Below are 24,764 nucleotides of genomic sequence, written 5' to 3' on the forward strand. Positions count from 1 at the left end.
GGGCATGTAGGGTTGATAAACTGGAGGTCTCCATGACACTGAAGAATTGTTGCAGGGGGCATACAAAAGTAATGAGCTGGAAAAATAAGAGGTGGGCGTCAGAGAATGGTATACTTAAAATTTTCTTATTTTGACATTTAACATTATTTTATATTAGTTTCAGGTATACTGCATAATAGTTAGACATTTATGTAATTTATGAAGTGATCCCTCCAAAAAGTCTAGTACTACCTGGCACCATACATAGTTATTAGAATATTATTGCCTACATTTCCTATGCTATACTTAAAGATTTCAAAGGCAGTGGTGGTATTGTTCACAATATTTTTTGTGTGTACAGTTTATGAAATATATTTACATTATTTAAGTATCCTCTACAAAAGAATAAAAATTTAATAAAGGGACTAAAATTCAGGAAATTATCCTAAACATTTAAGAAGAAATCTCTAAGTACACTAGGAAGATTTAGAAAAAAGCATATAAATGCAAACACTTAAATGCTAATTATAATCCACCATTTCTTTTCACTGGTACAGGTCTTCTAAGAAACTAAACTACAATTTTATCAAATTGCTTATTGGTTAATTAGCTTATTAATTAATAGAAGTTATTAATTAGTAGAAGTATTTTTTAAAAACTTTTTTTTCCATATCTTCAATTTAGATACCTTTTTTGCAACTAAACCAAAAATGTGAGAGTATTATGCTAAGTGATAAAAGTCATTCAAAGTAGAATTCCATTGTGTAAATGTCCCATAATTATTTTATCCAGTCATCTACTGATGGGCTCTTGGGCTGCTTCCAAATCAAGGCAATTATAGATAACACTGCAAAGAACATAGAGGTGTTTATATTCTTTCAAATTAGTGTTTCAGGTATCTTTGGATATATTCCCAGAAATGGAATATCTGGGTCATGAGGCAGTTCCATTTTCAATTTTTTTTTGAAAATGGAGGAGGGGTGGGGTACAGTGCATGACAAGGTAGGATGGAAACTGGAGGTCAGCAGATTCTCAGCATATTGGAGGATCAATTTGGGACAAGAACACCCCCGGCAGCTCAGGGCTTCTCATCCTTTTGCTGGGGATGGTAGTCCAGAGGGCTCTTACTCCATGGAGACCATATGGACCGTAAGGTCCACCACCCAGTTGCTATAGCCAAATTCATTGTCATATCAGGAAGTAAGTTTGACAAAGTGGTCATTGAGGGCAATGCCAGCCTCAGCATAGAGGGTAGAGGAATAGGTGTTGCTGTTAAACTCACAGAAGACAACCTAATCCTCAGTATAGCCCAGGATGCACTTGAGGGGGCCCTCTGATGCCTGCTTCACTACCTTCTTGATGTCATCGTATTGGGCAGCTTACTCCAGGAGGCAGGTTAGGTCTACAACTGACACGTTGAGGGTGGGGACATGGAAGGCCATGCCAGTGAGCTTCTCATTCAGCTCAGGGTTGATCTTGAGCTTTGGCAGTGCCAGTAGAAGCAGGAATCATGTTCTGGGCAGCCCTTTGGCCATCATGCCACAGCTTCCCAGAGGGGCCACCCATGGTCTTCTAGGTGGCAGTGATGGCATGGACTCTGATTAGCAGTCCCTCCATGATGCCAAAGTTGTCATGAATAACCTTGGTCAAGGGGGTCAAACAGTTGGTGGTAGAGGAGGCATTGCTGACAGTCTTCATGAAGCTATCATAATTGTCATGGTTCAGATTCATCACAAACATGGGAGCATCCACAGAAGAGGAAGAGATGATGACCCTCTTGTCTCCACCCTTCAAGTGAGCTCCAGCCCCCTCCATGGTAGTGAAGATACCAGTGGACTCCACAATATATTCAACACCAGCATCACCTCATTTGATGTTGGTGGGATCTCACTCCTGGAAGATAGAAATTTCCATTGATGACAAACTTCCTATCCTCAGCCTTGACCGTGCCTTTGAACTTGCCATGAGTAGAATGATACTGGAACATGTGGGCCATGTAGTTGAGGTCAATGAGAGGATGATTGATGGCAACAACATCCACTTTGCCAGAGCAAAAAGCAGCCCTGGTGACCAGGTGCCAAAAATGGCCAAAGTTTCAGCATCATATCTCAGGGTTGAGGCTGGCATTGCTCAGGAATACATGGCTGTCTGTGAACCAGGATGAGCAGAGAGCTCACTTTTAATTTTTTGAAGTATCTCCATAATGCTTTCCACAGTTGCTGCACCAATCTACATTCCCACAACAGTGCAATAGGGTTCCCTTTTTTCTGCATCCTTCCCGGCATTAATCTGATGAATTATTGCTGATAACCATTAGGACAGATGAGAGCTGATATCTCATTGTGGTTTTAATTTGCGTTTCTCTGATGATTAGTGATGTTGAACATTTTTTCATATGTCTTTTGGCCAGGTGTATGTCCTCTTTGGAGAAGTGTCTATTCAGGTCCATGCCCATTTTTTAACTGGGTTGTTTTTTCAGTGTTAAGTTTTGTAAGTTCTTTATAAATTTTGGATATTAATCCTATATCAGTTGAATCATCAAATATGTTCTCCCATTCAGTGGGTTGTCTTTTATATGTTCATGTTTTCCTTTGCTGTGCAAAAACTGTTTAATCTGATGTAGTTCCATTTTTTTACTTTTTTTCTTTTGTTTCCTTGCCTATGGAGATAGATCAATAAAATTTTGCTACAAGCAATGTCTGATATTATGCTGTTTATGTGTTCTTCTATGATTTGTATGACTTCATGTCTAACATTTAAGTCTTTAATCCATTTTGAATTTATTTTTGTGTATGGTGTAAGAAGGTAGTCTAGTTTCACTTTTGTGCATGTATCTGTCCAATTTTCCCAACACCATCTATTTGATATACTATCTTTAGCCCATTGTATGTGCTTTTCCTCTTCTGTCAAATTGACTATAAAGATGTGGGTATATTTCTGGACTGCTTATTCTGTTCCACTGACCTACATGTCTGTTTTTTATGACAGTACCCTCCTATTTTGATTACTATAGCCTTGTAGTATAGTTTGATATTAGGTAGTGAGATTCCTCCAACTTTGCCCTTCTTTCTCAAGATCATTGTTACTATTTAGGGTCTTCTTTGGCTCCCTACAAATTTTTGAAATATTTGTTCTAATTCTGTGAAATACCTTATTTGTATCTTGATAGGAATTGCACTAAAGTAAATTTTACCCTTTGTGACAGTATGGATGGACCTGGAGAACATTATACTAAGTGAAATAAGCCAGTCAGAGAAAGACAAATACCCTTAAATTTCACTCGTATGTGGAATCTAATGAACAAACTGAACTAAGGAGCAAAACAGAAACAGACTCATAGAGAGCAGACTGACGGCTCTGGGTTAGGAGTGGCGGAGGGTGTTAGGGATGGAAGTTTCAAGCAAAAAAAAAGAAAGAAAGAGAACTCATCAACATGGACAACAGTGTGGTGATTGTGGGCGTAGGGGTGGCTGGAGATGAAAGAATGTATAAGGGAGATAAGTGATAATGGAAAAAATACAATAAAAAAAGAAAAAAATAAGCCAGTAAGAGAAAGACAAGACGATATGATTTCACTTATATATGGAACCTAATGAATAAAATAGAAATAAACTCATAGATATGGAGAATAAACTGACAGCTGTCAGAGGAGATGGCATTGAGGGGCTGGGTGAAACGGCATTAAGAAAAAAAACTCATAGACACAAACAACAGTATAGTGATCACCACGGGGAAGGGGGGAGAGTAGAAGAGCATAAATGGGGAATAGATGATGATGGAAGGAGACTTAACTTGGGGCGGTGAACACAAAATACAGAATACAGATGCTGTATTATAGAATTGTACACCTGAAAACTACATAATTTTATTAACCATGTCAGTCCAATAATTCAATTAAAAAAAGAAGTTAACCAATTTTGCTAACATTTGAAAATATACATATTATCTTCTTGGATTCAAATTCCTTAAGGCATCATTTAAACTTCACATGAGGTTCACAGCATAGTAATTAGCAGTAGGCTGCTTATATTTGCCAATATATTTGTACAAACATATGTTGGCACTTGGTTCCATATTAGCTACACATCAAAGAAGGGTGCTGAGGAGGAATTATTCCACCTCAGGGCTGGATTAGTGTCTCTGTCTGAAATAGGCCTCATTTAAGGTCATAGTTTGGGGAAAATTAAAGAACCTGCATGGCCTGGAGATTGTAGTGAATCCGTTGTCAATAAGCCACGCTGAATATTTCTGTTAATTTTATTTTCCTGCCCTGCACTATGATCCTGGGGCATGTTGTAACCTATTTTATCTTCAGTTTGCCAGTTTGCAAAAGGTGGACCATACAATTCTCTCCCAAGAACCTCCCAGAAGGATGGGGCTGTCAAGGATCCGCATGCTAGGGAAGCTGGTGCTTCTTTCTCCTAACATGCTTTTTCAGGTGTTAACAAGCTTCCCCATTGCCTTGTTCTGCATCTACCCCACTGCTCTATAAAAATTAGTGCCTCAGTATACCAAATCAAGAAGGAGAGATTGAGAAAATTCTCTCTAATCACATCTCCCCTCCAAAAAAGCTGCCTTTTTTTATTACTGTGAATTTTAATAGCATGACTGCCAAAATGAGTCCATGTATTTCTCAAGAAAACCAAATAATATTAGCACTGAAAATGTGTAAAGTTCCGTCACATTTCCTCTCATTTAATCCCCCACCATAACTTTTTAGGGTAAAAATAATTATCCCCATTTTGCCTAGAAGGCCACATATTAGACATTAAATAATTTACCCAAGGTCACAGCAGTAAGGCCCAAAGCCAAAATTTTTATTCAACTCTAACTCCAAAGCCAAGTAACTTAACTGATCTACCAGATCTGAATGGGGGCAAAATCAGCACAGACTGACCAAGACAGGACTGTTTGTCATAAATAATATGCTGAAGACAGCTTATACCAGTGTGGGAAACCCAACTGTTAAATTTTCAGAAATTTTGAGACACTGGTTATAAAATTTAAATTATATAAATGTATAATTAAATAAATTATATGTTAAAAATAAAGGTAAGAAAGACTCAAAACTATGTGTCAAATGGATCAACACAATTTCAGAAAGATCTTCTAAAGAAAGAATAACAGGGGTAACGCACTGTATTAAATATGTAAGGTCTTAATCTACATGGGTTTGATTACAGAAACTAATAAAGTATTCTCTAAATAATGAAAAAAAAAAGAGTAAGTCACATTCCCAAGAGACATGGTGCTCATAAAGAAACACTGGGAATGCAAATTTGAAAGACTAACAAATTTTCTTAAAAACTTAATAGATTAAACAATAAAACCACCTTATTATCTCTCATAATTTTTGAGCTAGGAAATTTGACAGGGCCAGGCTGGACAATTTACTCTACATGTTGTAAATGGTCCAAGATTACTTTATTCACATGTCTGGTGCCTTGGCAGAGAGGGCTAGAAGGCTGAACTCAGTGGAGACCATTGACTGAAGTATTTACACATGCTTCTCCAGCACAGCTGTCTCAAGGTAAATGAATTTATTATGTGAAACTCAAGGTTCCAAAAAAAAGCATTCCAAGAGACAGGAAGCAGAAGTTTATAAGGCCTGGGCCCTGAAACACCTACAGCATTACATCTACCATGTTGTAGTGACAGATTCTGCCAAAATTCAAAAGGAGGACACATAGGCCCTACCAAGAAATAGAGGAGAACCAAATAATTGTTATCATTTTTAACCTATTATCAACCAAATTACTGAGTGTTTCTTATCTAGTCATATTTTTAAGTGAATAAGTTTTTTAGCTGGTCATATTTTTCAAAGCATATGAATATTTTAAGTGAATATTGTTAAAATATTTATAGATGAGATGATACAATCTTGGGATGTAAGGAAAAGTGGATCAGGAAACTTTCAGTAAGATGGCAGTATAGGTAAATGCAGTATTTGAATTCTGCTACAACCACATCAAAATTACACTAAACCTATAGAAAAATAATCATTCAGAATCTCCTGAAATTTAGCTGAACAAAAGTTCCACAGCTAAGAGTATAAAGAAGAAGTCACTCAAAATTGCTAGGAGAGATGAAGACACCGAATGGGCTGGTCCCACACCCATTTTATTTTTTTACGTTTATTTTATTGACTATGCTATTACAGTTGTCCCATTGTTTTCTCTCCTTCATCCCTCTCCATCCTGCACCTCCCCATGCTCCAGCATTCATGTCCCCATTAGTTCATGTTCACGGGTTGTACACATAAGTTCTTTGCCTTCTCCATTTCTTATATTAGTCTTACCCTCCTGCCCCAACCTATTTTGTGCTTACCAATTATGCTTCTTATTCTCTGTACCTTTTTCCCCTATTCTCTCCCTCCCCCTTCCAACTGACAACCCTCCCTGTGATCTCTATTTCTGTGATTCTTTTCCTGTTCTACTTGCTTACTTAGTTTTTGTTTTTGTTTTTAGGTTCAGTTGTTGACAGTTGTGAGTTTGTTGTCATTTTACTGTTCATAGTCTTGATCTTCTTTTTCTTAGATAAGTTCCTTAAAAATTTCAAATAATCAGGTCTTGGTGATGATGAATTCCTTTAACTTTTCCTTACCTATGAAGCACTTTACCTGCCCTTCCTTCCCAAATGATAGCTTTGCTGGATAGAGTAATCTTGGATGTAGGTCCTTGACTTCCATGACTTTGAATACTTCTTGCCAGCCCCTTCTTGCCTATAAGGTTTCTTTTGAGAAATCAGCTGATAGTCTTATAGGAACTCCCTTGTAGATAATGCTATCTTTTCCTCTTGCTGCCTTTAAGATTCTCTCCTTACGAAAGAAAACATCAGCAAAATGAAAAGGGAGCCAACCCTATGGGAAAATATATTTGCTAATGATACATCAGATAGAGGTTTGATCTCCAAGATATATAAAGAACTCACTCGACTCCACTCCAAGAAGACAAACGATCCAATCAAAAAATGGGCAAAGGACCTGGGCAGATGCTTTTCCAAGGAGATACAGAGGGCCCAGAGGCATTTGAAAGGATGCTCAGCATCACTAGCCATCAGAGAAATGCAGATCAAAATCACCATGAGGTACCACCTCACACCGGTCAGAATGGCCATCATAAACAGATCCACAAACAACTGGTGCTGGCGAGGCTGTGGAGAAAAGGGAACCCTAGTCCACTGTTGGTGGGAATGCAGACTGGTGCAGCCACTCTGGAAAGCGGTGTGGAATTTCCTCAAAAAGCTGAAACTAGAACTGCCTTTTGATCCAGGGATTCCCCTGCTCGGACTATACCCTAAGAACACCAAAACGCCAATACAAAAGAACCTATGCACCCCAATGTTCATAGCAGCCCAATTTACAATAGCCAAGTGTTGGAGGCAACCTAAATGCCCATCAGTAGATGATTGGATCAAAAATGATGGTACATATACACAATGGAATACTACGCAGCAGAAAGAAAAAGAGAACTACTAAACTTCGCGACAGCTTGGATGGAACTAGAGAGCATTATGCTAAGCGAAATAAGCCAGGGAGCGAAAGATAAATACCATATGATCTCACCTATAAGTGGAACCTAACCCACAATACAAAGCTGCAAGGAAAATAAGACCAGCAACACTGAAAGGAAAAGAAATCAACAGAAACAAGAGGGAAGGAGGGAGAGGGGGTGGGGAAAAAGAAGCGAAGGGGAAAGTCAAGGAACATACAGCAAGTACTCATGGACAAAACCAAAGGGGAAGAGCAGAGGGAGGGAGGGGGGCAAGGGAAAGTGGTGGGGGTAGACAGAGACAAATGTATTTGAAAAAATACATAAAAATTTTTTTTAAAAAAAGACTAAAAGGAACAGATCATGCTGTAACTTTCCAATTAAAAAAAAAAAAAGATTCTCTCCTTATCTTTAATCTTGTATAATTTAACTATGATGTGTCTTGGTGTGTTTCTTCTTGGATCCAACTTGTTTGGGACTCTCTAAGCTTCCTGGACTTGCATATCTAGTTCCTTCACCAGATTGGGGAAGTTTCTCATTATTTTTTCAAATAAGTTTTCAATTTCTTGCTCTTCCTCTTCTTCTTCTGGCACCCCTATGATTCAGATGTTGGAATGTTTAAAGTTGTCCCAGAGGTTTCTAAGCCTCTCCTCATTTTTTTTTTTTTTTTGAATTCTTGTTTCTTCATTCTGTTCCAGTTGGATGTTTATTTCTTCATTTTGTTCCAAACTGTTGATTTGAGTTCTGGTTTCCTTCCCTTCACTCTTGGTTCCCTGTATGTTTTCCTTTATTTCACTTTGTGGAGCCTTCATTTTGTCCTTCATTTTGTGACTGAACTCAGTCATCTCTGTGAGCATCCTGATTACCAGTGTTTTGAACTCTGTTTCTGATAGGTTGTCTGTCTCTTCGTTGCTTAGTTCTTTTTCTGGAGTTTTGATTTGTTCTTTCATTTAGGCCATATTTCTTTGTCTTGATATACCTGTTACATTGTAAGGGGCAGAGCCTTAGGTATTTGCTAGGGCAGGGCAACCCACTTTGCTGCTTTGTGGCACTGTATGTTGGGGAGGGTTCAGAGAGGGAACAATGCTGCTCTCTAGCTTGCTTGGCTCTTGCCCCACTTTCTGTCACTCACCTTGCTTCCAACAAGAGGATTGTGCCCTTTCAGGTGCTGAATCCAAGGTGGGTTGGTTTATGTACATTCTAGGACCCTGTGGGCCTCGCCAACACACTCTCCTGTGAGACTGGGAGTTTGTCCCAACCCCCACAAGTTTTTACAGCCAGAGTATTTGAGGCTTTATTTCCCTGCATTGGAACCCTGGGTTGCATGGTCTGTCTCATTCCCCAGTTGTTCCTCCCAGCTTATTTGCACATGAATTTGGGAAATCCTGTCTGCCAGCTGCCACCTTGCCCACTCCGGGTGGCCATCTGCCACCTTGCTGTATGTCCTCTCTGACAATGGCTTCCCATCTCCTCCCCTCCTATAGTCTGAATAAATGTTTATTCTTTAACTTCTTGGCTGTCAGACTTCCATGCACTTTGATTTTCTGGCAGTTCTGGTTGTTTTTTGTTTTTAAATTGGTTGTTATCGTTCTTTTGGTTGCGCAAAGAAGTGAAGTGTTTCTACCCATGCCTCCATCTTGGCCCAAACTTCCATATATCCCTGCACCCATGTTTAGCAGATAAAATTTGGAAGAAATATCTTGGTTGTGGAGGTCCCCCCAGCCCCACATCAGGCACCTCAGCCCAGAGTTCCAGTACCAGAAGGAGAAGTCTCCATAAGTTCTGGCTGAGTGAAACAGAGGGCTTTTGGAGTCCTAGCAGTCATCTTAAAGGATCTACTCATGGTATTACTTGCTCTGAGCTCCAGCCCCCATATAGCAGCTTGCAAGGCTCCAGGGACATATAGGGAGAAACTAATTATCTGACATCAAGGTAAGAGCTGGAGGAGCAGCTTTCTCCCAGACAGAACTGCTGGCAGAGACCATCATTCTTTTTCTGGGCCCTCCTCAAAAACAGCTTGCAGGCAATGTCATAACTGCATAGCCATCAACCTGCCAAACACAGTCAGCCCTGCCCTGGTAATTCCCTGAAACATTGCCCTACCCAGCTTGCTGACCCAACCCAAGCCATATCCAGTGGCCTTCTCCATATGAACAGCCTACCTTGGTCATGCTTCAGACTTTTATAAAACCTCTCAAATCTCAAAGAAAGCAGCATCTGGCCTCAGCATGCCCTGTACCTCTCACTAAGTGGCCCCAGGGCCAGGCACTAGCAGCGGCCAGCCTTGGTTCACAGCTTGGCCTCTCCTGGTCACCTCCAAGCCCAGAACAAGTAACAGATATTTGAAGATTGCTTTGTAGCTTGTGCTGAGTGATCCCAGGTAGAACACAGGTAGTGGCTCATTTTGGCCTGCACCCCCTGAGAGGCCTGAGGATCAGCTTGCCTGGTAGGCAGCTTCAGATCACATCATTGTACCACCCAAATTTCTCCACAAGAGACACGTTCAAAGGGTGGACTCAGCATGCACAAGAGCCCTGCTGAAGTAAGTCTTGTTTCATGGAGTGGGCCCCTGCACAGCTGATCCTCCAGGATGGTTGCAGCCAGTCCTCACGGTGGATCAGCCTAGGGTTAAAATCCTCCCATTGACATGTCAATAGCAATCAAGGCTCAACTATGACAGGAGAGTGTACACAGATCACACGGGGAAGGAGTGGGAGCAGGGCTAGAGTGGCCAGCTTAGGTGACTGGGGAGGCTGTGCCAGTGGACCCTACAGGCCACTTGCTACATTAGGCCAGTCTATGAAGCCCAGGAAATGTAGCTGCTCTACCTAATACATAGAAACAAGCATAAGGAGGCTGTGAAAATGAGGAGACAAGGAATCATTTCCCAAATGAAAGAATAGAACAAAATTCCAGAAAAAGAATTAAGCAAAATGGAGAAATACAATCTACTAGGAGCCATCATTTAGAATTAAAAGACATATAAGCAGCTTCCCAAGCAAGAAAAAGCTACAGGGTCTCCTTAAGAAGAAAAAGGAAAACAAAGAACAAAAATATAGATAATAAAATGGCAATAAAAATATATCAATAATCAAATCTAAAAAAACAAAATAAACAAGGAAACAGAATAGAAACAGACTCATAGATACAGGGAACACTTTGACTGTTGCCAGATGGGAGAGGGGTAGGGAGGATGGGTGAAAAAGGTAAAGGGAATAAGAAGTACAGCTTGGTAGTTACAGAACTCTCACAACAATATAAAATACAACATAGAGAATGTAGTCAATAATATTGTAATAACTATGAATGGTGTCAGATGTGTACTAGATTTATTAAGATGATCACTTAGTGAGTTATATAATGTCTAATCACAAGGTTGTATACCTGAAACTAATATAATATTGCCTGTCAACTGTGACTGAAAAAATTTAAAAAGTATTTTTAAAAGTAGATCAATAAAAAATATTTTTTTTAAAAAAGTAGGCCAGGGTATAGATAAAATAAGATTTGCCACAAGGTAATATTGTTGAATCTAGATGATGGCTAAGCGGGTGTTCATTACTCTATTTACATATGTTCAAACTTCTCTAGATTAAAAAAAAGTTTTCATGTCAACCAAGCAAAAAAGCATGAACCCAGTTGCATACACCAAATACAAGGAAAGACTTAGAGTGAATGAAAAAACACAATTCTTTAGAAACAGGTCTAACCAGGGCTGCTTGGAGAAATAGACAATTCTAGGACTGGAGCAAAATATATATACAAAATGAGCCTGGGATGTCTCACAGTACCAGAAAGTAAAAAAGTGCTCAAAAAAAGAAAAATACAGAAATAGAGGAATGTCAAAAGGACACAGGAACCAACTAGAAGAGCTCCCAATAGCCAAAACTGGAAAATTTAAGAAATAAAATATAGTGTTGTATTATAACCCAGTTGAAAATAAATATCCATGAGTCTATACTGACATAAATTATTAAATAAGTAAATAAATGGGGATAATGAACAAATTTCCTAGGAGAAGAATTGCAAATAATTTATGTAGCTACTCCACCCTCTACCTCACAACTCCCCATTCCTGCATCGTACCATGGCATAAATTAAGTTATATAATCCACACTAAACCCTTGTAATTTCTCTTACATGGTAGAGATAAATCCTTCTAGATGACTATGTACAGTGGCTTCTTTCTAAAGAATACAGTATTGAAAAAAGAAAAAATGAGTAATTTTACAGTGGAGAAGCCTAACAAACTTTACATCAACCACGTGATCAAGGTTAGTATCAACAGTAATAAATCACATTGATCATCTGTATCCTTGATATAATATGATGAAAATAGCACTTTTCCTCTGCTGTCTTTATCCCAAAAACCCAAAGTCCCCATCAAATCCTAATAAAAAGATCAAACAAATCCCAATTGTGGAAGATTCCTCAAAATATCTGACCAGTATTTCAGTATGCCTCAAATTTATCTAGATCATAAAAAACAAAGTCTGAAAAACTGCCACAACCAAGAGGAGTCTAAAGAGACATAATGACTAAATGTAATGTGGTGTGCTGGATAAGATACTGAGAAAAGAACAGTTAGTTAGAAAATAAGAAAATCTAAGTAGTTAATACTCATTTATAAATATTGGTTCATTAATTAAAACAAATATACCATACTAACATAAGATGTTAACAGTGGTAAAACAGGGTGTGGGCTATATGGGAACTCTCTGTAGTTCCTTTACAATTTTTCTGTAAATCTAAAACTATCTTAATATAAAGTTTACTTTTGAAAAGTATAAACTAGGTCTACAGCTTTGATGGAAATCTGACAAGATCCAGAGCTTTGAAGTAGTTTCTCTAGACCATATGGAAGAGACTTGGAAGCAGCAGCAGAAACCTGAACTTCAATCCACCTTAGCCTACTGCTAATTGTTGTTATTACATGAAAGAAGGTAACATAAAGAGAGAGATATCACTTACTGAAAGAGCCAGCTTCTCTCCTGATCTAATATGCTCTCTTATGTGCATGCATTTCTGCCCTGCAATATGAGAAATAAAGAACCAAGATCTAATGCTGCCTGGAAGATAGCAGAAGTGCTGGGGATAGAGTCAATTACAAACCAAAAAACATCCAGGAGGCCTAAAGAAATTCATCCTCTTCCAAAAATATTAAAAGGGCAGGGAGTTTCATAGGCTCCAAGAAAATCTGAATCATCTTTCCTGGCATCCTGGAAAGAAATAACCTCTTTGCAAATATAAAGATTCATTTTAAAAAGTTCTTAACAATACCACATATTCTCTTAAATGGGTCTATATTGAAGTTTGCTCAGGTCTAGAGAAAAGGGTGAGGTAGTTTATCCTCTGACCCTAGAGGAGCCCTCACATTCTGAACATTTAAGCACACCATGACTACAAGGTCAATCCTTCCTCTCATTCTTGCAATTATAAAAAAGAAAGACACTGGAAAATCAAGATATTCTCCCTCTTCACTGTACCTTTGATGAGCAGCTGTAGGCACCACCTGACCATCCAAATGTGGTATCTAGTCAAAATAAACCTATCCCTGATGTTGAAACTATTTTTGACTACCATCAAGAGCAATTCCAATTGCTACTGGAGTCATTCCTTCAGTGGTCCAGGAGCAATCAACACCCTAGTCTAGTCCCAGCCTCATATCTTGAGGATCACAACTCTGTAGGAGCCATAACCACTTTCATGTCCTACTTGTGTGTTATAGTTATGGTGTCCCCCTGAGAGCACTGTTCCAAAGAACAGTCATCTGCTGCAAAGGAAACCTGAAGCTTGCCTACTGATCTGCTGGGCCTGAAGCTTATATACCCACTAAACTTTGAACTTTCAGAGTTTCCATATCCTTTTTTTTTTAAATTGATCTTAGAGAGAGGGAGAGAAAGAAAGATCAATTTGTTGTTCCACTTATTTATGCATTAATTGGTTGCTTCCTGTATGAGTCTTAACCAGAGATCAAGCTCACAGGCATATCAGGACAACTCTCTAACCAACTGAGCTCCTGTCCAGGTCCAGAGTTTTCAAATTCTATCTGCATCATACCATGACATACATTTAGCTGTTTAACTCACCTCAAAACCCTTGTGATTTCTACTTCTGGCCAAGAAGGAGGCATAGGTGAATACACTTTGCCTGCTCACATAACCAAAAGAAGGACAACAACAAATTTAAAAACAAGAAACAACCAGAAAATTGAACTGTATGGAAGTCTGACAACCAAGGAGTTAAAGAAGAAGCATTCACCCAGACTGGTAGGAGAGGCAGAGATGGACAGTCAGGGCAGAGAGGGTGCACAGCAAGGCAGAGGCTGAACAGCTGGTCCCACACTTGTGTGCAGATAAACCGGGAGGAACAACTGGGGAGCAAGACAGACCACGCAATCCAGGGTTCCAGTGCAGGAAAATAAAACTTAAAACCTCTACCTGTAAAAACCTGTGGGGGTTGCAGCAGTGGGAGAAACTCCCAGCCTTACAGGAGTGTTCATTGGAAAGACCCACAGGGTTCTAGAATGTACACAAACCCAACCACCTGGGGATCAGCACCAAAAGGACCCAATTTGCTTGCGGGTAGCAGGAGAAGTGACTGAAGAGCCAAGAGCTGAGCCGGAGGCATTGTTCCCCCTCTGACCCTCCCTCCCCACACTCACATACAGCACCACAAAGCAGCAATGTAGGTTGTGCCGCCCTGGGGAATACCTAAGGCTCCACACCTTACAATGTAAGAGCAGCACTGAGACAAAGAAATATGACTCAAAGGAAAGAACAGACCAAAACTCCAGAAAAAAATACAACTAAGCAATGAAGAGATAGCCAATCTATCAGATGCACAGTTCAAAACAGTGGTAATCAGGATGCTCACAGAAATGGCTGAATATGGTCACAAAATAGAGGAAAAAAGTGAAGGCTATGCAAAGTGAAATAAAGGAAAACATACAGGGAACCAACAGGGAAGGGAAGGAAATCAGCTCTTGAATCAATGATTTGGAGAGGAAGGAAGAAATAAACATTCAACAGAATGTTTAACATTTTGAACATCCAGAACAGAATGAATAAACAAGAATCCAAAAAAATAAGGAGAAGCTTAGGAAGTTCAGGGACAACTAAATGTTCCAACATCTGAATCATAGGAGTGCCAGGAGGAGAAGAGAAAGAGCAAGAAATTGAAAATTTATTTGAAACAATAATGAAGGAGAACTTCCCCAATCTGGCAAAAAAAAAAAAATAGACTTCCCAGAAGTCCAGGAAGCTCAAAAAGTCCCAGAGAAATTGGACCCTAAAAGAATACACCAAGACTCATCATAACTAAGTTACTCAAGATTAAAGATAAGGAGAGTGTCTTAAAAGCAGCAAGAGAAAAAGAGTCGGTTACCTACAAAAGAATTCCGATAAGACTACCAGCTGATTTTTCAAAAGAAACCTTGCAGGCAAGAAGTGGCTGGAAAGAAGTATTTGAAGTCATGAAAGGCAAGAACCTACATCCAAGATTACTCTATCCAGCAAAACTATCATTTGGGATGGAAGGGCAGATAAAGTGCTTCCCAGATAAGGTAAAGTTAAAGGAGTTCATCATCACCCAGCTCTTATTATATGAAATGTTAAAGGGACTTATCTAAGAAAAAGAAGATCAAAACTATGAACAGTAAAATGACAATGAACTCACAACTATCAAAAACTGAACCTAAAAAAAAGAAACAAAAACAAACTAAGCAAACAAGTAGAACAGGAACAGAATCACAGAAATGGAGATCACATGGAGGGTTATCAGTGGGGAGACAGAGGGGGAAGAATGGGGGAAATGAAACAGGGAATAAGAGGCATAAATGGTAGATACAAAATAGACAGGGGGAGGTTAAGAATAGCATAGGAAATGGAGAAGCCAAAGAACTTGTATGTATGGCCCGTGGACATGAACTGGGGAGAGGGATGCTGATGGGAGGGGTTGCAGGGTGGAGGGGAATAAAGGGGAGAAAGAAAAAAGGACACTGTAGTAGCATTATCAATAAAATATACTTTAAAAAAAGAAAAACTCTTGTGATTTCTCTTAGTTTGGGGTGATAAATTCCCCAAGATAAAATTAACAGAAATCCTGCTTTGCATCAAATATGTGAAAATAAATTAACATAAACTCGTTATAGAATCAACCATTCATTATTAGTATCAATGAAGGAATGTAGTGACAGATACTTCAAATGTCATATGTCATGCATAAATTTGAAAGTCATATAAAAAATGAAATAAGCATAATTGTGCTTTATTTATATGATATTAAAGTAAGTTTTTATTATCTAAGTCCACAACTAATGAGTTAGGCAGAAACATAGACCAAAAGCATCTTGAGTTGACTGAAAGGTAATATTTCAAATTATTAGTACCATAGTCACCTTTCATTGTGTGCATTGAAGCCAGACTCTCCTTTGAGGGAGCCAGTCCAGAGTAATTCTGACTCATCAAAAATAGCCAGGGAGTCACGGGAAGTATGGCCTTCCATCTTTGAAAAATAAATAAAGACAAGCACACCTATAAATTTAAAATATAGTTTTAGCACCTTAATTCAGTTTGTTGTAGTTTAAGTAAGTTGCATCATTCAGCTTTATATTTAAGATTTTCAGGTTTTAACAATTTTAGAAGTAGTCCAGTAACCAAAGAAAGTCTCATTACAAAGTGGCATTTATTTGGGGGACCCCAGGCAACTCAAGATATATTGTCCAAGAAGAAACTCACCAAGGCAGACAGACATAAAATGAAATCTAAAGAAATGGTGTCTCAAAGGCATGATGCAACAGGAACCAGGAAAATAACTGGCTGACATAGTTATATAAGATTGACTATAGATAATCTCCATTTACCACTTTGATGGAATCTTATGCTTTGTTTGCTAAAGAAGGGTTAGACTGAGTATAAAATGTAGAGATGTAGCTAAGTGACCTTTTAAAAGTATTTGTTTTATAGCAGAGTAAGTGCGTATCTAGTTCCCAATTAGTTGAATCAGTAAAAGAAATTTTACTAATCCAAATAAATAACTTTTCTTAAATGTGAACTTTTACATGAGTGATAATTAACTTTTAACTGATTTTCTATAAATATCTGTAGTATTTAAGAAAAAAAAATCCCTTTAGAAACCTTTCAGCCTTATCAAGAAAGTTATTGCTCAGACATTTATATTTCCTGTCTATAGCAACAACTTCAGGTATTTGGAGCAAGAGGGTTTGTTGGTGAAGAATCACAATAATTATCTAAATTTTCTCCGTTTTTGAGATTTTATTTAGATAGTTCACACTCCAAAGCAGGCAAGAAAAGACAGAATTCATATTAATTTTTTTGACTCTTAAGATATTCATGCCATTATGCCAAACTCCACAAAAAATGTCCCAAGTTACTTAAAAAGTAAGTAAAAAACTCTTTAGTCTGTCTTTATTATATAATTACACTTGTAAGTTGCCTAATGTTTACACTGATGCTTAAAATATTTTAAATAATTTAATCAATCTTTCGCTTCTACTTTTATAAATGCTACGTATGCAAAGTTGCATTTCAAATATATCTAATGATACTATTTTTCAGTGTAAAATTCAACTTACTCTGTTGATTTCATAGGCTTTTAGACAATTCATGCCTACCTTTTTCTCTTATTAGAGTTGGAAGCTATAAAAATGAAATGATCATTTCATTTTCAAAAAGTAATAACCTCAAGCCGCGGTTGTCATCTTTAGGTGCTTAGACTGTTGGATATGTGCTGTGACATACCAAAAATATTTTTGCAATCCTTTGCTCCCTGAACTGTTTAAACAAGGAACTTCTAAATGCCATTCACTCAGATGCAGAAAACAAGGGAAGATGGGAAAGAATACAAAGGGACACACAGAAAAAGTTTGGAATGGGGAGAGAGAATGGAAGTGAGAACAAACCTTTTGTATTTCATATTTCTGTACAGATCTAGGCCTGTCCTTAACAAATGTTTAGACAATTATGCTAAGAAATATAAATTCCTATTTCATCATTTCCACTTCACATTCTTAAATTATTTAATTTTTCCTTATTTTGACAATAAACTAGTCTTCATTTTCCCATCACATACCCCTATGCCACCTGAGTCTCAGATCTGCCTATGAAATGCTGAACAGAAATATAAATCACAACACACTTGGAAGTTTTCTCTCAGACCTAAACCTGCCTTCAATCCATGACATTCATTAGCCTTGTAGGAAGCAGTGAAATGTAGTCATAACTGACAGTAAATTATCTGAGAATCATGCAGAAGATCTGAGTCATGCGAATTGTGCATTGTTGTTTTTACATGTAAATAAAAAAATCACAATTTCAATTTAAAAATTGTATCTGAGTTGTCAACAGATGTGCCAAGCTTTAGTTGAGAGCATTATGGAATGGTTAGATTATAAGACTTCGAATAGCAACTTGGTATGTGGAAACACTGGCTGGTTTTTAGTTCATAAAATCCTCCCACAAATCAAGGCAGCTGAACTGAAGAAGTGCTCACAAGAAGGCTCAAGCAGGTAGGCTAGGGTACCTGCTTCCTGCACGTGTGCCTTCTCACAAGGTCAGGAGTTGCATGGAAGCACTGCAAGGTTAAAGTCAGCCAGTTGCAGGCTGAAAGGGAAAACAGACAGCAACTTCAAGAAATATGCACTCCCAAGGTCTTTGTAATTGATGAAGAGAGGATGAGGGAATGTCACTGGCTTGGGCTCAGAGGGCCTAGGTTCTAGGCATGATTGGCAACTAGTGCTCTGTGAATCCTTGGGCAATGTCAGTTAAATATCCATATTCTCCCACCACACTATTCACTACCCCACTGGCAGCTAGATGTTTCCAGCCTAACAACACCTTTTTTAATGTGCCACACCCTTGTGCTGAGGTTGTAACCAATATTCATTGGTAAAAATGTTTTGCCAGCCTGCAGACACTCATTTAAGTCTAGTTGAGGTAACTACATGTTTAACCTTTCATTTACTTCAGAAATTTTCATGAATAAAGGCTATCAAATGTACATTGCAGAATTTTACTTAACAAATATTTCCCAACAAATCTAACCTCTTGCAAAGCTTTTATAAAAGCTCACTAATAGACCATCAACCTTTTTAAAAATTGTGAAGTGATTAAAATTGCATTTTGAATATAATCCAAACATAATTGTTGAGAAACACCTTCATTCTTCTTAGCCCTCAGCACTAATTTTCCAATGTAATTTGTTCTTTTAGAACTCTGAGAGATTATATTTAAACAGTTGTACTGACAATTTTTAAAAGTTGCTTAATTAAGTGAGTAGGATTTTTTTTTCCTTGGGAAAAAATCCTCAGCCCACACCTAGATCTTGTTTTAAACCTTGGTATTTTAAGGATTCCTTCAAAGTGTTTGAAGTATTCTTAATAGTTACTCAATTGCTATAAAACCCAATTTCTATTCTTCTAATCTCTATAATCAAATCTTTACTTTTATGACTTGCTATTAAGCCTCTATTTTAGGATTATAAAACTAGATATTCATCTTCTGGGACTTGTTACCATCAAATTGAAGGTGGCAAAAATTTCACACATATTATAGATAGAGCGGATGTGTTTCTTAGGCACATGGTCAAAATTAAATATGTACCAGGGTTCCTGTAATGTTATTGGGAAAACATTTATGGAGAGCTGAACACATGGCAGAAAAAAGCACACCATTAAGCTTGCAGACATTCTGAGTAATAAAGTACATGATACATACGATCTAAGAATCAAGGGCAACTTGATTATATCCAATACCAGAAGCATTTGTCCTTAAATAGTATGACTATTATACCAGTCACACATAAAAAGAAGCTTGAAGAAATAAAATAGAGATTTAGAGGATGAAAATAAGAATAATTTGCAGAGACCCAAGATGGTGGAGGAGTAAAGGCAAACTACACTAACCTCCTCCCAAGACCAAATTAGAATTACGACTAAATTATAGAAAAATCATCCTGAATAACCAACTGAAGACTAGCTGGAGAGAAGCCTTAAAAACAAGGGCATACTGAAGAAACCACTTTATCACAGTGTGACTGGTAGGGAGTGCAGAGGAGGCATAAGAGGGCTGGCTGGGATCCCACAGGTGGCAGCTGAAGTTCTGGAGGGATATTTCAGTGGCCAGGGGTGTTCCATCTGAGAAGTGTGGGGTCTAAACCCCAAGCTCGGACCCCCAGCCTAGAGCACCAAAACTGGGAAAGGAACTCAAATAACATCCAGCTGTGAAAAGCAGTGGGGTTTCTGTCCTTCAGGGAGAGATAGCTAGAGATACAGAGAGTCTCTTAAAGTTTCAGTGCACAAAATTTCATTTGCAGCCACTTACCCTGGGCTCCAGCAGAAGGAGGGCAGAGTGGAGGAGAGGCACATGAGGAGAGTCTGGAGTTGGTGCCTTTGGGAAGAGAGCTGAGGATCAGCCACCAGGATCCCTGTGCTGAGTCACTTCCGATACTGCAGAAGACATCTTTTTGGCAGAGCACGCCCCTCCGTGATCAGCCTGAAGGGAAGCAATAGTCTCACATGCAGGAATCCCTCTCACCCCACCCAGTGGAGCTTAAGCCCAGCTTCAGAGTATAGCTGAAGGCAATTTCAGTGTTTCTGTGGGAACTGTGATTTTAGCTGTCCCTTCCCCAGGCCTAGTGCTGGTTAAAGCCAGCCTTGATGCACAGCCTGGTACTTTCTACCCAGCAGAGGGAGCCACAAGATGCAGATCATTGATAGCTCCAAACAGGTTGCCCAGGACCAGTCATAGGCAGCATCACAGTTCTGCACTAGAGACTTTGCAGGCCTATGTAATACATAGAAACAAACACAAAGAAGCAGCCAAAACAAGAAGACAAGGAAAGAGGCTCCAAATGAAAGAACAAGAGAATTCTCCAGAATAACTAAATGAAGGAAAGCAAGCAATTTATCAGAGATAGAGTTTAAAGTAATGATTATAACAATACTCAACATAAAGACATAAAAAAGACAGAAAAAAGAAAAAAGACATAAAAACCATTAAGAAACAGTCAGAAATAAAGGATGTGATATCTGAAATAAACAATATACCCTGGCTGGTGTGGCTCAGTGGATTGAGCACCGACCTGAAAACCAAAGAGTCTCTGGTTCAATTCCCAGTCAGGGCACATGCCTGGGTTGCAGACCAGGTCCCCAGTGGGGGAACACAAGGGGCAACCACACATTGGTGTTTCTCTCCCTCTCTTTGTCCCTCCCTTCCCCCTGTATAAAAATAAATTAAATCTTTTTTAAAAATGAAATAAAAAATACGCTAGAAGGAATAAAGAGTAGGTTAGATGAAGCAGAGAATAAAGACAGCAATTTGGAAGACAAGGTAGAAGAAAGCACCCAACCAGAGCAGCAAAAAGAGAAGAGAATGGAAAAAAATGAGAAGAGTTTAAGTAACCTTTAGAACAACTTAAAGGATAACAACTTCCTCATCATGGGAATACCAGAAGGAGAAGAGAGTGCACAGGGAATCAAGAACCTATTTGAAGAAATAATGAACAAAAATTTCCCTAATCTGGTAAAGGAAAAAGACACACAATTCAAGGAAGTACAGAGAGTGCCAAACAAGATGGACCCAAAGAGGCCTACACCAAAACATATCATAATTAAAATGGCAAAGCTTAAAGACAAAGAGAGAATCTTAAAAGCCACAAGAGAAAAACAGTTAGTTACCTACAAGGGAACCCCAATAAGACTGTCATCTGATTTCTCAACAGAAACATTTTAGGCAAGACGGGAACAGCATGAAATATTCAAGGTGATGAAAGCAAGGACCTACAACCAAGGCTACTTTACCCAGCAAGGCTATCATTTAAAATCAAAGGAAAAATAAGGAACTCCCCAGTGAAGAAAAAGCCGAAGGAGTTTGTTAACACCAAACCAGTACTGCAACAAATGTTAAATGGCTTTCTTAGAAGAAGAAAAGAAAAAGAGAGAAAAAACACAGAGGAAAATAGTCAAACAATAAAATGCCACTTATTACATATCTATAAATAATCACCTTAAATGCAAATGGCTTAAATGATCAAATCAAAAGCATATGGTAGATGAATGGAAAAGAAAACAAGAATTCTATATATGCTGCCTCTAAGAGACCCACCTCAGACTGAAAGATACATACAAACTAAAAGTAAATGGACAGAAGAAGAAATTTCATACAAATGGAAAGGGAAAAAGCTGGGGTAGCAAAACTTGTATCTGACGAATAAATTTTAAAACCAAGGCTATACTAAGAGACAAAGGAGGACACTACATGATGATAAAGGGAACAACCAACAAGAGGGTATGACCCTAGCAAACATTTATGCATCGAACATAGGAGCACCTTAATTTGTAAAGCAAGTCTTGATGGACATAAAGGAAAAAATTAACAGAAATGCAGTCATAGTATGGGATTTTAACACCCCATTGACTTCAATGGATAGATCTTCCAAATAGAAAATCAACAAGGAGACAGCATCCTTAAACAATGCACTAGATCAAATGGATTTAACTGATGTCTACAAAGCATTTCCCCACAAAGCAGCAGAATATATTCATACATACTCTTCAAGTGCACATGGAACATTTTCTAGTAGAGACCACATGTTATTATACAAAAGAAGTCTCAAAAAATGTATGAAGATTGACATCATATTAAGCACCTTCTCTGACAACTAGAAATTGATAGTATGAACTTAAAAATCAATCAGAAGAAGAAAACTAAAAAGTACCCAAAGGCATGGAAGCTAAATAACATGTCATTAAACAATGAATGGATCAACAAGTAAATCAAGGTAGAAATCAAAAGACACCTTGAAACAAATAGAAATGAGAAAAAAATATCCAAAATCTATGGGACATAGGGAAAACAATCTTAAGAAGGAACTTGATAGCATTGCAGGCCTTTCTCAAGAAACAAGAAAAAGCTCAAATAAATAACTAAAAAGAACAGCAAACAAAGCCCAAAATGAGTGAAAAGAAGGAAATAATAAAGATCAAAGCAGAAATAAATAAAGTTGAGTCTAAAAAAGATTTTAAAAAGAGTCAATGAATCCAAGAGCTGGTTCTTTAAAAAGATAAACAAGATTGACAAACCTTTAACCAGGCTCATCAAGAAATAGGGAGGACCCAAATAAATAAAACCAAAATGAAAGAGAATAAATAACAACTGACACCAAAGAAATACAAAGGATTGTAAGAAAATATTATGAACAACTATATGCCAACAAATTGGAAAACCTGGATGAAATGGTAAATTCTTAGAAATATACAACCTTCCAAAAATAAAACAGGAAGAATCAGAGAATCTGAATAGAGATTACATTTAATAAAATTGAAGAAGTAATTTAAAAACACCTACCAAACAGAAATGCTGAACTGGATGGCTTCATGAATGGATTTTACCAAACATTCTGAGAAGAGCTAACACCTCACTTTCTCAAACTATTTCAAGAAATTCAAGAGAAGGGAAGACTCCCAAGCTCATTTTACAGGACCAACATTATCCTAATTCCAAAACCAGGTAAAGACACTACAAAAAAAAGTATAAGCCAATATCACTGATACACTTAGATACTAAAACCTTCAACAAAATATTAGTAAACTGAAACAACAATAAATCAAAAAGATCATATGTCATGATCAAGTGGGATTTATTCTGGAATGCAAAGCTGCAAGGCTGGTACAACATTCATAAATCAATGTGTGATACACCACATAAACAAAATAAAGGGTAAAAACTGCATGATTATATCAATAGCTGCAGAAAAGCATTTGATAAAATACAGTACCCATTTATGATAAAAATTCCCAGTAAACTGGAATAGAAGGAACATATCTAAACACAATAAATGCCATATATGACCAGCCCGCTGCCAACATCATACTCAACTGGCAAAAACTACAAGCGTTCCCCTTAAGATGGGGAACAGAACAGGGGTGTCTGCTTTCACCTCTTATTCAACATAGTACTGGAAGCCCTGGCCGTAGCAATCAGACAAGAAGATGAAATAAAAGACATCCAAATTGGAAAGGAAGAAGTAGAACTGTCTTTTTTGCAGATGACATGATATAATACATAGAGAACCCTAAAGATTCCACCAAGAAACTACTAGAACTGATAAATGAATTCAGCAAAAGATACGAAATTAATATCCAAGAATCAGTTGTATTTTTATATGCCAGTAATGAACTATCAGAAAACAAAACTAAGAAAACAATTCCATTCACAATTGATACAAAAAGAATAAAATACCTAGGAATAAATCTAACCAAGGATGTAAAAGGTCTGTACTCAGAAAAGAATAAGAAACTGAAGAAAGAAATTGAAGAAGATAAAAATAAGTGGACGCACATACCATGTTTGTGGATGGGAAGAATTAATGTCATTTAAATGTTCATGCTACCCCAAGGAATCTATAGATTCTACATAATTCTTCCTAAGATTTGGATGATGTATTTCACAGAAGTAGAACAAATATTTCAAAAATCTATAGGGAACCACAAAAAGCCCTGCATAGCAATAGCAATCCTGAGAAAGGACAAAGCTGGAAGAATCATGCTACCTAATATCAAACTATACTATAAGGCCATAATAATCAAAACAGCAGAGTACTGGCATAAAAACATACACATGGATCAATGGAACAGATTAGAGGTCCCAGAAATAAACCCATACCTTTATAGTCAATTAGTATCAGATAGAGGAAGCATGCACATGCAATGGGCTAAAGATAGTTTATCCAATAAACGGTGTTGGGAAAAGTGAACAGATACATACAGAAATATGAAAGTAGACCACACCACACACAAGAATAAATTCAAAATGGATTAAAGACTTAATTAGGCCTGACACCATAAAAATCACAAAAGAAAGTATAGGCAATAAAATCTCAACATTGTTTGCAGCAATGTTTTCTCTGATATATCTTCTCAGGCAAGGGAAAAAGAAGAAAAACAAATGGAACTACATCACACTAAAGACTTTTTGCATAATAAAGGAAACGATCAACAAAACAAAAGACAACCAACTCAATGGGAGACCATATTCACCAATACCATCTGAGAGGGAGTTAATATCCAAAATTTATAAAGAACTTATAAAACTCAACACCAAGAAAGCAAACAATCCATTAAAAAAAAAAACCAGCCAAAGAACCTGAATAGACACTTCTCCAAAGACAACATACAGATGGCCAATGGATATATGAAAAGATGTTCAACATCACTAATCATCAGAGAGCTGCAAATTTCTCTTATATCACCTCACATATGTCAGAATGTCTATCATC

General features: G+C 37.8%; 1 pseudogene; it reads right to left on the reverse strand.

Annotated features, from left to right (window-relative positions):
- Nucleotides 1–1,358: 1,358 nt before the first annotated feature.
- LOC129085229 (glyceraldehyde-3-phosphate dehydrogenase-like) lies at nucleotides 1,359–14,099 on the reverse strand (annotated as a pseudogene).
- Between the last annotated feature and the right edge of the window lie 10,665 nt (nucleotides 14,100–24,764).

Source organism: Pteronotus mesoamericanus, unplaced genomic scaffold (assembly GCF_021234165.1).
Source record: "Pteronotus mesoamericanus isolate MK-2021 breed Mesoamerican mustached bat unplaced genomic scaffold, CSHL_Meso_final scaffold_232, whole genome shotgun sequence".
NCBI classification, from domain to species: domain Eukaryota; kingdom Metazoa; phylum Chordata; class Mammalia; order Chiroptera; family Mormoopidae; genus Pteronotus; species Pteronotus mesoamericanus.